This window comes from Vicia villosa, linkage group LG1 (genome assembly GCF_029867415.1).
Source record: "Vicia villosa cultivar HV-30 ecotype Madison, WI linkage group LG1, Vvil1.0, whole genome shotgun sequence".
Classification (NCBI taxonomy): Eukaryota; Viridiplantae; Streptophyta; class Magnoliopsida; order Fabales; family Fabaceae; genus Vicia; species Vicia villosa.
In genome coordinates, this window is record NC_081180.1 from 28,015,201 (window position 1) to 28,031,581 (window position 16,381).

Consider the following 16,381-nt stretch of genomic DNA (forward strand, 5'->3'; position numbering starts at 1 on the left):
GATTTTGTTGCTTTTTGAGTTAAATATGTTTGATGTCTCTATAAATATAACGAATTTTGATTTTAGTCCCTCTAAATTTTTCCTTCAAACAATCCTCCCGAATTTTTCTGTCCCTAAATTTGGTCTGTCCGGTTAGCTTTCATTAACGGAGGCTTACGTGGCACGCCACGTAGATAGCTTGGCAAAAATTTAAAAATGATTGAGATTGCGGGGGTTTTAACCTCCTATATACAGTCCCAGAAAAATGCTCACCCCATTGCCTCTTTATCTTTTTCCTTTACCTGAAAAGGATGAAATCGTTCTTCCTGTTACTCCTTCTGAGTTCAAAGATCATCTCATCTTTGGATCTTCATGTGCTTCACCAAGATACCCTTCACCTTTGGCTGATGCCTTAACACTTTCATGTAATTCTCCTAAAATTGCTTCCACGTGTTCCTCTTCACACAAGTTTACTTCAACAACTTCCACACTTTGTGATTCATCGTTTCAATAATAACAATTATCTTCTTAGCTCATTGACCCTAATTGTCCATGGAGGAGAACCAATTTGCATTTCTCCAAAACTGCATCGGTTGTGGCGGTTATCAGTGATTTCAATCATCCGATTGTGAAAAGACCACAATTTGGTAGCCAATCTATTGTTCATCAAGATTTTATTCTTCTTGTTATTTATTTGGCTTTAGGGGTTGTTATTTATTGGTTCAATCATCATAGTTTTACAGCGACCGAGACTCATCATAATGTAGATGTATTGTATTTTTGTATAGTCACAATGTGCACAATAGGATACGGTGGCATTACTCCTTAATAGTACTGCAACTAAGATTTTCTCTATATCGCCTGTGTTAATCGATTTTGGTTTTATTGATATATTGCTTAGTAGAATGGTTAGCTATGTTCTTGATTTGCAAGAGAATCATTTGTTGAGGTCAGTGAAGGGAATGCATGCGAAGAATGGGAGGTCGTATATAGTTGATGTGAAGAAAGGTAGGATGAGGATTATGATGAAGGTGGCATTGGCATTGGGGTTTGTGGTACTTTGTATTGGAGTTGGTGTCGTGGTTATGCATTTTCTAAAAAGTCTTGGGTGGGTAGATTCCTTTTAACTTTTTATTAGAAAAGGAATTTTGTTATATTTTATTCTTGTAATGATGTACATATATATATATAAGAGTACAAGGATCTGTATACTAATTGCCTATAATTGTCTAGCCTATAATTGCCTATAATAGAAATCCTATTTTAAATACAATTATGATACAATATATTTTGTCTAGTCTATACTTGAATGTCTTGATATTTGCTTTGACCTTCTTTAATGTGAATAATATGTGCTTATCCTTAACACCCCCCTCAAGTTAGAGGTGGGATTGAGATCTCAAGAACACCCAACTTGCCGAGTAGTCGTTTATAAGTATCGCCACCAAGAGGTTTAGTAAATATGTCAGCTAGTTGATCAAAAGATCGGAGATAAGAAGGACTGATAAGACCGGATTTAATTTTCTCACGAACGAAATGACAATCAATTTCAATGTGTTTTGTGCGTTCATGAAAAACTGGGTTTTCGGCGATGTGAATAGCAGCTTGACTATCACAATGAACGATGATCGGTTGAGGATGATCAATGCCGAGATCCGAGAGAAGATATTTTAACCATTGTAACTCGGAAGATAAAGTTGCAAGGGAACGATATTCTGCTTCAGCAGAGGAACGAGAAATTGTTGGTTGCTTCTTGGTTTTCCATGATATAGGATTAGAGCCCAACATGGTAAAATAGCCGGTAGTGGAGCGACGAGTAGTAGGACAACCAGCCCAATCAGAGTCGGCATATCCAACTAAATTGAGGGAGCTAGAAGCCGAAAGAAATAAGCCTTTGCCGACACTCCCTTTAAGATATCGGAGAACTCGTGTGGCCGCATCGAGATGAGTTGTACATGGAGATTGCATGAATTGACTGAGAGTGTTAACAACGTATTGGATGTCGGGCCGTGTCACTGTTAAATATAATAGACGACCATTGAGGCGACGATAGATTGTCGGATCAAGAAGAGGGCTTCCTTCATTGGGCCGTAGACGGAGGTGTTGCTCCATAGGAAAATCTGATGGTCGGCAACCAGTCATACCAGAGTCGGATAAAATGTCAAGTGTATATTTCCTTTGACATAAGAATATTCCCTTTTTAGAACGGGATACTTCGATGCCTAAGAAGTATGAAAGATTTCCAAGATCTTTGATGGAAAAGGTCTGGGCGAGAAATTTCTTGATATCGGAGATAGCGTCTTCGTTATTTCCAGTGATGATAATGTCATCTACATAAACGAGTACAAATATAGTCGTGTGATTACTTTTGAAAGTGAATAGTGTCGCACCGTAAATTTTGCCTTAAGCTTTTTCATCATTTATTCGCATTAGCATCGATTAATTCAACTGCATCCAAAATAAATTTCGAGTCCGCACATTTGCATTTTTTAAGTCAATGTTTAAATTTACAATTAGTTTCTCATCATTTAATTAATAATCATTTTTTATTTTTGTTCTTATTAAATATTTCATTTTGAATTCAATTTTACCATTGCATCTTTATTTACCAATTAATATTTTTAACTTGCATTAGAACAAAATAAGATAGACAAAAACTTCTTTACACCATACCATATACATACCACAAAGGACAAAAATTACATGGTTTTGGGCGTTGATTACTTTATGTAAAAAAAGAAAGAAAAGAATAAGAGTATTTGTGTTGGTCTTGCTGCTTCACGTTTCATGTCCTTGAGTGTTCACCATCATCTCTTACAAAGCAGTACATCCAAACAAAAAGCCTGCATATGCTGTCCAAAAATTGCAATTAGCCCCTGCTCCAAACGGTCCAAAACTTGCACCTGAATCATCATAACAAAACCTGTATCAAAAAGCCATGAAACAGAATACCATATAAGTTCAAATTCATCAAAACTTTTCCCCCCAAAATCACCACAATCCACCTATAAAACCAGAGAGTAGCAAAGTGAATAAGGGGGGACCAACGATTTTCTCTCACCCAACCTCTGCTCAAAAGTCCCCTCACAAACACTGAAATCACCATCTTAGCATACACACAAATTCACTTCAGATAAATCTCCTTACAGGCCATAACACGGCTTTCCCTCAGCTCATACAACAACACGAACCTCACACATCAATCTCACCACGAACCTGCACACACAAAACCTTTCAGCGACTTCATAACCCAACACACACAGAACAACAACACAACAAACATCACTTACATTCAAACACACAGAACCTCATACTAAACCTCCCTCATACCATTCCTCAATAACAACACAGCAACCACACGCGTAAAGAAACAACATCGGAGTCGAGAGCAAAAGAGAAGAACCAAAGCAAAGTTCAAGAAGCATACCTGAAGTTTCATGGTTTACAGCGTATTTTTTCTCTTTCCCTTTGCATCTTGCTTTTGTTTCTGTTATAATCAATGCTTGTAACTTGTATTTCTCTGATGAACATTGCGGTATGAAGGTTCAATTTGGGGGTTAGGGTTCATTATGTGTTTGATTCTTGGGATATATGTGTGTTACTGAGAGAAAGAGAGACGAGAGTTGTGATTGAGTCTTGTTTCATCTTGAAATAGAGCGTGAAAGCCACAGTCGCAAATGAGAGAAACCATCGTGAAATCGAGAGAGATTTGAGAGATGTGTGTCGTTGTTGTTCACAAAAGAGAGTGATTGAGAGTAGAGAAGATGAAGCACAGGGGAGAAAGTTTGTTTTTTTTTGCGTTTCTAGAAAATTAGGAAGTGAGACCGAGAGAAGCTGGGAACGAATTATTAGGTTTCACTTGTTCTTTTTTTTAATTTTTTCGTTGTGGGCCTTATCCCCCTTAGGCCCAGCGAATTTCCGAGTCACACCCCTTTTCTTGCGCACCCTGTGATAGTAATTCGTTTTAGGCTTGTTAATTTGGGTCTGCTGTCTAGCAGCCCAGCGATTTTTACTTCTATTGCACCACCATTTTACTCATTCTTTTGAGCTTATTTTTACTTTATAATTGTTTTTTTTTCATTTTAGTTTTATTTTGATATAATATAAAAATACAAAAATATGTTTGCTTGATTGTATCTTTTTAAAATCAAAAATCTAAAAAATATGTTTTTTGTTAGAATTAGATTTATTTTTCTTTTGTATTACAAATGCCAATAAATAAATAAATAAACCTTGGTCCAACGCCAAGTCGATACAAGTAAATTCCTCGATCCAACGTCGAGTTTCTTCTTTACAAAAATCCTTTAAACCATACCAAAAATCGAGTGACAAGAAGTGCACACCTCTTGAATACCTTGATCCTTTGAATCAAAATACATTAATAAAATCAAAGTGATCAAGTGACAAGAAGTGTACACCTCTTGAATACCTTGATCCTTTGAATCAAAACACATTAATAAAATCAAAGTGATCAAGTGACAAGAAGTGTACACCTCTTAAATACCTTGATCCTTTGAATCAAAACACATTAATAAAATCAAAGTGATCAAGTGACAAGAAGTGTACACCTCTTGAATACCTTGATCCTTTGAATCAAAACACATTAATAAAATCAAAGTGATCAAGTGACAAGAAGTGCACACCTCTTGAATACCTTGATCTTTTGAATCAAAACACTTTAACCAAACCAAGAGGTCAAGTGACAAGGGGTGGACACCTCTTGAATACCTTAATCTTTTGAATTAAAATACATTAATTAACTTGGACAACAAGTGACAATGGGACTCGCTCCTGTTGAATACCTTGGATAAAGGACGCGCTAGGTGAACACTTTGCTCAAATACTTTACTAAACGTCCGCAAGCATCCACCCTAAATAAAAAAATACAATCTCGTAGTTCTTCCGAACTACATTCGCTCTGATTCTTCCATTGAAGATATGTAGGCACAAGACTCAATTGTCTTGGCGAGCACACTAATAATAAAAAACACAATTTCGTAGTTCTTCCGAACTACATTCGCTCTGATTCTTCCATTGAAGATATGTAGGCACAAGACTCAATTGTCTTGGCGAGCACACTAATAATAAAAAACACAATTTCGTAGTTCTTTAGAACTACAATCGCTCTGATTCTTCCATTGAAGATATGTAGGCACAAGACTCAAATGTCTTGGCGAGCACACTAAATAAAAAAATATAATTTCGTAGCCCCGAACTACGATTGCTCTGACTTTCCCCATTGGGAATACGTAGGCACAAGACACAAACGTCTTGGCGAGCATAATAATAAAAAATCTTTTCTTTTTTTCTCAATAATAAAAACCTAAAAAACATGTTCTTTCTCTTAATGAAATAAACGTAGACTTAAGCTAACACTCGATTGTAAAACAACTAAATGGGTCCCATCGAGTACGATGGAAGTGAGGGGTGCTAATACCTTCCCCTTGCTTAACCGACTCCCGAACCCGAATTTTGGTTGCGAAGACCATCATTTTCCATTTCATTTCATTTTATGGGTTTTATCAATATTTTACCATTCCCATTGGAATAAATAAAATTTGGTGGCGACTCTGTTTGTTACCATTTCGTGGCGATCAATGAATATTGCCGATGTGTTTCACGGACGCGTGAGAGCCGTCGGGTAATTGAACAAGTATATTTTTATGAACAGGTGAATATGAAGAAAAATAAGAAAGAGATGTGCATATGTGATTTGAAGCGCCAGAATCAATAATCCAAGAAAAAGGAACACAAGTAAAAGCGGTACCTGCTAAATTCCCAGATGATCCTATAGTGTCCTCTTTGGCTAAGAGAGATAGGAGTTTTTGGTATTGTGCGCTTGAGAGTTGAGTAGCGGAAGTAGATGAGAATGGTTCAGATTTCTTTGGTGGCTTATTTGGAAAGCCATGAATCTGATAGCAAGTAGCAATAGTGTGACCATACTTATTGCAATTCTCACAGTACGGACGTTGCCGTTTGCCTTGAGCGCGATAGTGCACTTTAGAAGCTTGAAGCGCTGCGGATTCCTCAACAGGGAGGGGTCGAAAATTAATCTCTTGTTGTTTCTCTTCCTGGCGTACGATGTTATAAATACGCTGAATTGAAGGAAAAGGATCCATGAGGAGAATTTGGCTGCGGACGACCGAGAATCGGTCATGGACACCCTGAAGAAATTCCATGGCCTGGTCCTGATTTTGTTGATCAATAATACTCTTGGCATTACCGCAGATGCACGGATTGATAGGTGTGATGGAATGGAGTTCATCCCAGAGAGATTTCAACTGAGTAAAATACAGAGATACAGACATGCCCTCTTGTTTTAGGACAGAGATAGATTGTTTCAATTGATAGATTTTTGGAGCGTTGGACTGAGAGAAACGATCCTTGAGATCGGTCCAGATTTGTGCCGCCATTTCAGCATAGAGAATGCTAGGGCGAATCTCGATTGTAAAACTTTAGTGATGATATATTATACAACCACTTCTCTGTATAGTTTTGCACTAAAAATAAAATTAGTATTCCATTGAATAATCAGAGTATTTAATATTAGTGGGCTCTGATAAATGTATATCCATTGTTATATTGGATCAGTGGGAGTGCATGTTTATACAAAATAATCCAAAAGAAAAAAGAAATAGATTATTATTCTCATATTGTCATATATTCTTTTATGCAATATAAAATATGACATATTCTAAAAAGACTTCAAAATATACAATAATTCTAAGAAGTCTTATTCTAGTATACTGAGATATATATTATTCTCTTAATCTCAGGAAACATCATAATTGGATGTTTGGGTCAATATTGAAAAGACACAATAATTCCTTAGCATGCAATAATATTGTGTTATTTTATCTTAAATAGTCCACTCTTGTCAGGTCATAATATGAAAGTACAAGTAAATATTCATACTCCTATCGAGTATGATATTGTATTATGAAGGTACTTATGGTTAAATGTAATTACTCTTGTAATAGGATATTCCTATATGTAATTACTATTCGTAGACCTATGTGGATATTCTATGACCTATAATTTAAAACTCATTAGTATAATCACTTCCCAAGACTTATACACATGAGTAAGTCTTATGATATTTTGGGTTAGTGGGAGTTTATTAATAGCATTTTCATATGCTTGGGCCATTGTTTATAATATATTACTCTTAATTTAAATATGTTACTCTAAATTCATCGTTGTTGATTTAAGTTGTGAGTTTTAACTTGTATGATTTGTCTTCCCTATCGGATACAATTTCTACAGCGTTGAAATTTACTTCTCTTTGGATTGATTAGTGTTTTGACCATTATTGGTATTCAAATATTAGAATTAATATTTTTAATAATTAATTATCGTCATCCAAGTGGGAGATTGTTAGATTAATTATTTAATTAATCAAATATGGATTGAAATAAATAATTATTAATTAATTATATTATGGTCAAATGTTATTAAACACTAATTATAGATGTACTGTTTGATTGGGATTTGTGCCTGAATGGACCGTGATGGGTTGGACCATTCAGTTAAGCCCAATGAGAGGTCTCTGCCTTCAACCGTTTAGTTATTTAAGCGTTGCTCCATTAGACGATTAATATACTGTGAAAACCCTAAACGGCAATGAGGGTAGTAATTCTCTCATATTCATTCTCTTTGACTGTGTCTCAATTCAAAAGGTCTCCCAATTCTAAAAGGTACACTGTTCTAATTATTCTTGATTACTCTGTAATATTATAATATGCTATAATTTGTATCTATATATTCAATTAAATCTATCAATTGGTATCAGAACCTGATTAGATACATTTTATGGCTATTATTAAAATCATAACACCCTAAATTGCAAGTGTTGAACATTTCGGAAAATATCATAGTTATCGTCAAGTTTACTTAATAATATATTGCAATATAACATGAATTTACTCTTGCTAATTTAATCCTCGTCTTAGAATTATTTTATTGGGGTTTGATTGATTTATCTGTTAATATTACGCATGTTGTTGTTTTACAAGTGGCTGTTTTGTTTTTTTCCTTTTTTTTTCTTCCACTTACGATCATATATCGGAAGGCCATTGGTGTTTGTGTTGTGAATATTATATTAAAATAAAGAAATTCATATTTGATGTCTTCGGAAGATAAGAAATCATGATTTAAAGTTTTTTTTTTTACAAAAATTCATGTTTTAATCTATTGTTTATTTCTCGTTGTTTAATAAAATTGAAAATTATGAGAGAGTTTTATCTTCAACTCTTATGAGATGACATTAGTATTAAGTGTGTATCTAATACTGATTGCTTTAATTTTGAATAAATTGAATATGTCAATACTAGATATAACTTATGGTTCATTCTGTCATCTATTGTGTTGGAATATATTTGAGAGATAAATTTGCCTATGTGTAGGGGCTGTTTGCTTCCTTGTATGTATATAACATAATATTCATATATGCAAATCCTATTATTTTTCATAACTGCAAATCTGATTATTTGGCAAATTCCATCTATTTAAAGGTTAAACGTGGCTAATTCATGCGTATAAAATCTTTGGTAACTGTTTTTGGCTGATATGAAGGAAATTGTTTTAATGCCATGATAGATTTCAATATCTTAATATAATATGTTATTAAGTGATTGATTTAATTCAAATTATATATCCCAAAAATTTATATTTTCATATATATAATGATTTTGAGCTATTCTTTAAAAGAATATTTGATTGGTTATTTATTAATGTAACAATATTTTATAACCAGTACAAAAATATTACATTCTTAATATATTCGATTGGTTTAATATTACATTCTTAATATATTTTTTCATATATAGAATGAAATTATAATTTCATTTATGACTAGAATATTTCTTTTTATAATCACTACAAGAATTTTATTTTCTTTAATATTAGATTCTTGATTTTTGGATTATTGAAATTTTCTTTCTGAAATTCACATTAATATTATGTGTTAATTAAGTATTGAGAATTATGTACTATTTCATATATTATATTCTCAATATTTTAGTCTAAAATATTTGGTGTAAAACTTTTTTTTTATAGTAACACTTTTCTGAATTATTTTAATAAAGTGTTATATTTTGAATTTATTTTAGACTCAATTTTGTTGATTCAGACACCAACTATACTTTATATTCTTGAATTAAAAATTATTATTAATAAATTCCACACTGTCTTATCATTTTGAGTAATATTGAAAAGTATATCATCCTTGTAATTTGTTATATTAAAATATTTTATTTGGTATAATGGTTTTCTATTGAGAACCATTTGAGATGATATGGTGATATCTTAAAGTCATCAAAGTTTAATGACTCCATAACAAGGATGCATGTCACATTGTATGAGGTTAGTATAATTCAATTACTTTTAAAATCTTGTGACTTATATTATATAATTGCATATAAGGATATATTTGTTTAAATATTATATACGACTTTTATGATAATATAAAATGTGTGATTATATATATAAAACTATTGTCTAGAATAATTTTTTGAAATTTAAGACTCTTTAATCTCTTATAGGTTTATTGTTAATAAACTCAATTTTAAAATAACATTATTTTTGGAGTATTTCAAATAAAATTATTTTGGAGTTCTATTTAATTAATTATTCAATATTAATTTGTATGATTGTAACTTACCTATCGTGAGTGCAGTTTTACAAATTTTGTTAAGTAAAATAATTAAATGTATTTTAATTATAATAATTATTATATTGATAATAGTTATACCCTATCGATATGCTATTTTTAGTATAATTTGTTTTGGTTAAATGTACTTGTGATTTATAATTACGTAAACTATGATTCGAGTACCCTATCATTATTAGAATTTTAAGACATAATATTTATATATTGTTGTTATGTTTTCTTTTAAAGACGTGTAATATTTTAATTTAATGAAATCCTATAATTTATTTTAAATATTTTTTTATTAAAATGGATTTCAAATCTCTATGTATTATGTAAGTGATGGACATACCCTATCGGTGTGACGTTACTTGACATGATCATTGTGTGATACAGAAAATAGTTGAATATTTGTTTATAGTTTTTTTTTAAATTTTTTTATTTAATAATTCAACTATTATCCTCTATCAAGTGGGAGAATTTAACATGTCAATTGTATAGAAATGAGAAATAAATATTCTTTATTTAACATAATATTATTTTGTAGAGACTTATATTGAGTATAGTGTAGTCTTGTGTTATTGAAGGAAATTTACGACTACTTGTGTTGTATCCTCAAAATATTAATTGAGTTAAAGTCTTATATTTTCCGCTGCGTATAACATATTATGTTTCTCAAATGTGTGTAGTTATATTTGTAGCATTTGAGTTTTGAGTGAATTATTAAGATGTTGTATATAATCCTATATTTAAAATTATATGAATTTGATGTCACTCAAATGATGGTAAAACTTTTATATGACCATCATATTGTTTCATGTGAAATTATATCTGTGATGATATATTTTGTTTATGTGCAAAATATGTGGTTGAGTTTGTAAAACTTTAGTGATGATATATTATACAACCACTTCTCTGTATAGTTTGCACTAAAAATAAAATTAGGTAGTGTTTGGCCCAACTTTTTATCTACTTTTCTTCTCCTTATAAGGAGATGGAGGGCCAAACACATTTTTTATAAAGTTCTTATGAAAAAAAGTAGCTTTTTTTTCAAGGCAAAAAATTAAATAAAATGAGCTTGTAAAAAAGGCGTTGAAACCAACTTTTTCAGAGCTTAAAACATGTGGCCGCGATTCGAATCCCAACGAAAGCATTTTCTTTAAAAAAATTGCGCTAGTGCAGTAAACGACAATTTTTCAATTTTTTCTACGGTTCATAACATCTAGAATTATGTTTTATTTTATTTTTTTCTTCTTCTATTTACATCATCATTTTTGTAGATACTAGTTTTGTCCAACTTTTTATTCGTTTTGTATATTATATCTTATTTTATTGTATAATAATTTTCAATAATAATATTATTAAACTATACACTATATTATAGATGTTAATACAACAATTAATCAATACGCATTATATATATATATATATATATATATATATATATATATATATATATATATATATATATAACTTTAATGAAAAAATAAAATTAAAAATAACTCTAAAGTTTAAAAAATAATCATAACCAAACAACTTTAACTTAATTTTAAAAGCTCTTATTTTTAACTTTAACTTTAAAGTAACTTTTAAGACTTAAAAAAGTCGGGCCAAACGAGCTCTTAGTATTCCATTGAATAATCAGAGTACTCCCTCCGTCCCATATTATAAGCAAATTTCACCTTTTTAGATTCATTCAATAATTAATGTATCTGGACTATATATAGACTATATACATTAATTATTGAATGAATCTAAAAAAGTGAAATTTGCTTATAATATGGGACGGAGGGTGTATTTAATATTAGTGGGCTCTGATAAATGTATATCCATTGTTATATTGGATCAGTGGGAGTGCATGTTTATACAAAATAATATAATCCAAAAGAAAAAAGAAATAGATTATTATTCTCATATTGTCATATATTCTTTTATGCAATATAAAATATGACATATTCTAAAAAGACTTCAAAATATACAATAATTCTAAGAAGTCTTATTCTAGTATACTGAGATATATATTATTCTCTTAATCTCAGGAAACATCATAATTGGATGTTTGGGTCAATATTGAAAAGACACAATAATTCCTTAGCATGCAATAATATTGTGTTATTCTATCTTAAATAGTCCACTCTTGTCAGGTCAGAATATGAAAGTACAAGTAAATATTCATACTCCTATCGAGTATGATATTGTATTATGAAGGTACTTATGGTTAAATGTAATTACTCTTGTAATAGGATATTCCTATATGTAATTACTATTCGTAGACCTATGTGGATATTCTATGACCTATAATTTAAAACTCATTAGTATAATCACTTCCCAAGACTTATACACATGAGTAAGTCTTATGATATTTTGGGTTAGTGGGAGTTTATTAATAGCATTTTCATATGCTTGGGCCATTGTTTATAATATATTACTCTTAATTTAAATATGTTACTCTAAATTCATTGTTGTTGATTTAAGTTGTGAGTTTTAACTTGTATGATTTGTCTTCCCTATCGGATACAATTTCTACAGCGTTGAAATTTACTTCTCTTTGGATTGATTAGTGTTTTGACCATTATTGGTATTCTAATATTAGAATTAATATTTTTAATAATTAATTATCGTCATCCAGGTGGGAGATTGTTAGATTAATTATTTAATTAATCAAATATGGATTGAAATAAATAATTATTAATTAATTATATTATGGTCAAATGTTATTAAACACTAATTATAGATGTACTGTTTGATTGGGATTTGTGCCTGAATGGACCGTGATGGGTTGGACCATTCAGTTAAGCCCAATGAGAGGTCTCTGCCTTCAACCGTTTAGTTATTTAAGCGTTGCTCCATTAGACGATTAATATACTGTGAAAACCCTAAACGGCAATGAGGGTAGTAATCCTCTCATACTCATTCTCTGTATACCATTGCGAGTGTGCTTATCGTAGATGCGGTATCCTTTTTGATTAAAAGGGTAACCGACAAAAATACCAGATTTGTGCCGCCGTTTCAGCATAGAGAATGCTAGGGCGAATCTCGGTTGAAACCGAGTTGAGAATCCAGCTTGCAACCATATGTTGCAGCGGCGCCACTTAGAGATATCATCGGCCTTCTTTGGACAGGTTAGGGTTCCATCGACAAACCCAAATTTGTTTTTGGCACGAAGTGCCTTTGTTACAGCTCGATTCCATGAACCATAGTTGTCGACCGTGAGCAGAGGTGTAACAAGGACAGTTGCAGGGTTGTCGGAATGATGGATGACGCATGGATCGGCGGGTTGATCGTGGGTCGGCGGGTTTGGTGAAGGTGGTGGAACATCAGACATGATGATGCGAGTGAGTGAGTTAGTCGATGAAGAAGGATTGAAACTGGATGATAAACACAAACTAAGGGAAATTAACCAGAGAAAAACTAATACCATATGAGAAAAGGAATTTTGTTATATTTTATTCTTGTAATGATGTACATACATATATATATATATATATATATATATATATATATATATATATATATATATATATATATATAGAGGGCATATCATATGAGAATGTCTTTCTTATATGAGAATGTGAGAATGAATATGAACCATTGGATTTTAAAATAAATGGTGGAGATTATGAGTGAATCTTTTTTTTCTCTCTCCTGCATCTTGAAATAAATGAAGTAGGAGAGAGAAAAAAAGATTCACCCATAATCTCCACCATTTATTTTAAAATCCAATGGTTCAGATTCATTCTCACATTCTCATATAAATATGTCATTCTCATATGATATGCCCTATATATATGCCCTATATATATATATATATATATATATATATATATATATATATATATATATATATATATATATATATATATATATATATATATATATATATATATATATATATATATATATATATATATATATATATATATATATATATATATATAAGAGTACAAGGATCTGTATACTAATTGCCTATAATTGTCTAGCCTATAATTGCCTATAATAGAAATCCTATTTTAAATACAATTATGATACAATATATTTTGTCTAGTCTATATTTGAATGTCTTGATATTTGCTTTGACCTTCTTTAATGTGAATAATATGTGCTTATCCTTAACACTTTTGGTTATATTTGTTACGACAGTTGGGTATGGCGATCATGCTTTCAAAACTATGCATGGTCGTACCTCCGCCGCTATTTGATTGCTCGTGTCTATGCTTGCGGTTGCCCGAGCTTTCCTTTATTTGGCTGAGGCGAGAGTGGATAAACGACATTGGAGGATGGCAAAGTGGATTATTGGTCAAGATATGACTGTTGCCGAGCTTCTTGCTGCTGACATAGACAATAATGCATTTGTGAGGTATGGACAATATGTTTTCGTTACATAAATTGTAAGTTACTTTTTTTTATATCAATAGAGGTTTCTATTTGTATGTAGTGTTTCTCTGCTGTATTGCGCATGCTTTCTACCTCTCCTAGAATTCAGGAGTATTTAACTAGGATGTTTATAATTATGCGTAGCCTACATAAAATATGATAGTATCAATAATTTATGAAAACTAGCTTTAGAGAATTGGTTCTATATTTGTCTTCAATAGTGTAGGAACATTTAATCTTATCTATTTGGAATTATCATATTGGTGTTACATAGCTAAAATCTAATTGGTTCTATATTTGTCTTCACTCTGCAGGAACCATTGTTCCCATCTGCTATCAAAGTAAAACCAAAAGCCATCTTGCTTTTATTTTTGTAATGGTTCTTTTCTCTTAAACAGTAGAAATGGAATTGAAGCATCAACCGGTAATAGTAATGATCATGTCATGTACAAGGTAACTGATGAACAACCTTACAAATTTCTTATTACTTTCAACCTTTGCAAAATTGGATACAATATCAAATATAGAAGTCTCGTTTCCGTTTGTTTCTATAGTGCAACACATGATGTATGACTTCGATGATGATCCTAATGTAATTTTAATTATTTTTTTAAAATTTGTATTCTCTAGATTTTAATTTACACTAAAATGACATTTCAATGTAGTATCAGTGACGTTGTGTCACTATTCTAGATTATGAATAAAGAGATTAAAGAAACTAAAGAGATGCAGCATAAAGAAGATGACATTGTTCAGTTTGCACCTTGCTCGCAAAGTGTTTGACAAAAGTTCACAACTATTATCTTTCTTCTTTTATCAGGTTTGTTTAGAGGAGGTTAAAAACCCCCCGCAATCTCAATCTTTTTAAAATTTTTGCAAAGCTATCCTCCACGTGGTGTGCCACATAAGCCTCCGTTAGTAAAAACTAATAGAATGAACCAAATTTAGAGACGAAAAACTTTGGAAGAATCATTGTTTGAAGAAAATTTTTAAAGGAACTAAAATCAAATTTCACTACATTTATAAAGACTAAAAATTTATTTAACTCTTGTTTTTTTTATTGTTTAGCCTCCTCTAGTTTTCGTGCAACTTCAATTTACTTCATATTGTAACATAAGAGGTAAAAGAATGCGTTGGGAAAAAACTTGTGTCTAAATAACAAAGCTCAAACTAAAAACCGATTCAACTCGAAAGCAATATTTTAAAAACCGGACCGGTTATCGAATCGGTGAGGGTACTGGGTCACTGATTTATCGGTCGAACCACTGGGTCACTGGTCGAACCGCACGACCAAACCGAATTAAACCGGATAACTCGGTTGAATAGACCTGTCATTATTATATAGGTATAAAATCGGTCGAACCGGATGATTCATTTTCTAAAAAAATATAACTAGCTTAAATTTTTTAAAAATATCATATCATAAATTCACAATTTCATAACTTAAATTCAAATTTTAAACAAAGGTATCACACATAACAAAATAGTAAAAAATTACAAAGTCTAATTGCAAACAAAGTCTAATTACAACATAATCTAATTGAATAGTTTATAACAAAATAACTCCAATGTGTACCAAATTTAATTCAAAATAGGATCCTCCTAAAAATAAAATCAAATAAAATTCAATATGTTTATGCTATTTAAGAACACTAGTAAAGGACCCGTGCGTTCGCACGGGTCACGCAAAGTCGAAATAAATAATAAATAAATAAATAAATATATAACGATGGTTAATAAATATATATAAAAAAAATGTAAATTAAAAAGAAAAAACATTTGAAATTATAATTGTTATATAAATATTAATTTAATATAGTTATAAATAAATACTTTAGTAGAAAAAATAAATGAAATAATTAAGCAGTCATCTACCCGTGCGTTCGAACGAATCATACAATATCGTTATAAATCTATCATGAGTAATCATCTACCCGTGCGTTCGTATGAATCATACAATATCGTTATAAATCTATCATTAGTAATCATTTACCTGTGCGAACGCGTTCGTACGAATCATACAATATCGTTATAAATCTATCATTACTAATCATTTATCCGTGCGTTCGCACGGATTGCACAATGTTATTATAAATGATAAATAAATATATATTTATTTGATTTGGTAACAGGTACCAAATTATTTTGTCCAAATTTTGTTCATTGTCTCTCGTACCCCTATCTTATTATAAGCATTTGAAATCGTTTTGACTTATTTTAAATAAAAACTTCAATATATTTAATACATTTATTTTTAAAAAAACATCAGTTATAGGTTAATATTTACTTATGAAAAATAAAAAATAAAGGAAATAATTAAGTAGTCATCTATCAATAGTAAATAAATATAATGTAATAATGGGTAAAAATGTAAATAAA

At 31.0% G+C, this 16,381-nt stretch overlaps 1 pseudogene; it reads left to right on the top strand.

Annotated features, from left to right (window-relative positions):
* Positions 1 to 244: 244 nt before the first annotated feature.
* LOC131599994 (two-pore potassium channel 3-like) lies at positions 245 to 14,785 on the top strand (annotated as a pseudogene).
* Positions 14,786 to 16,381: the final 1,596 nt, after the last annotated feature.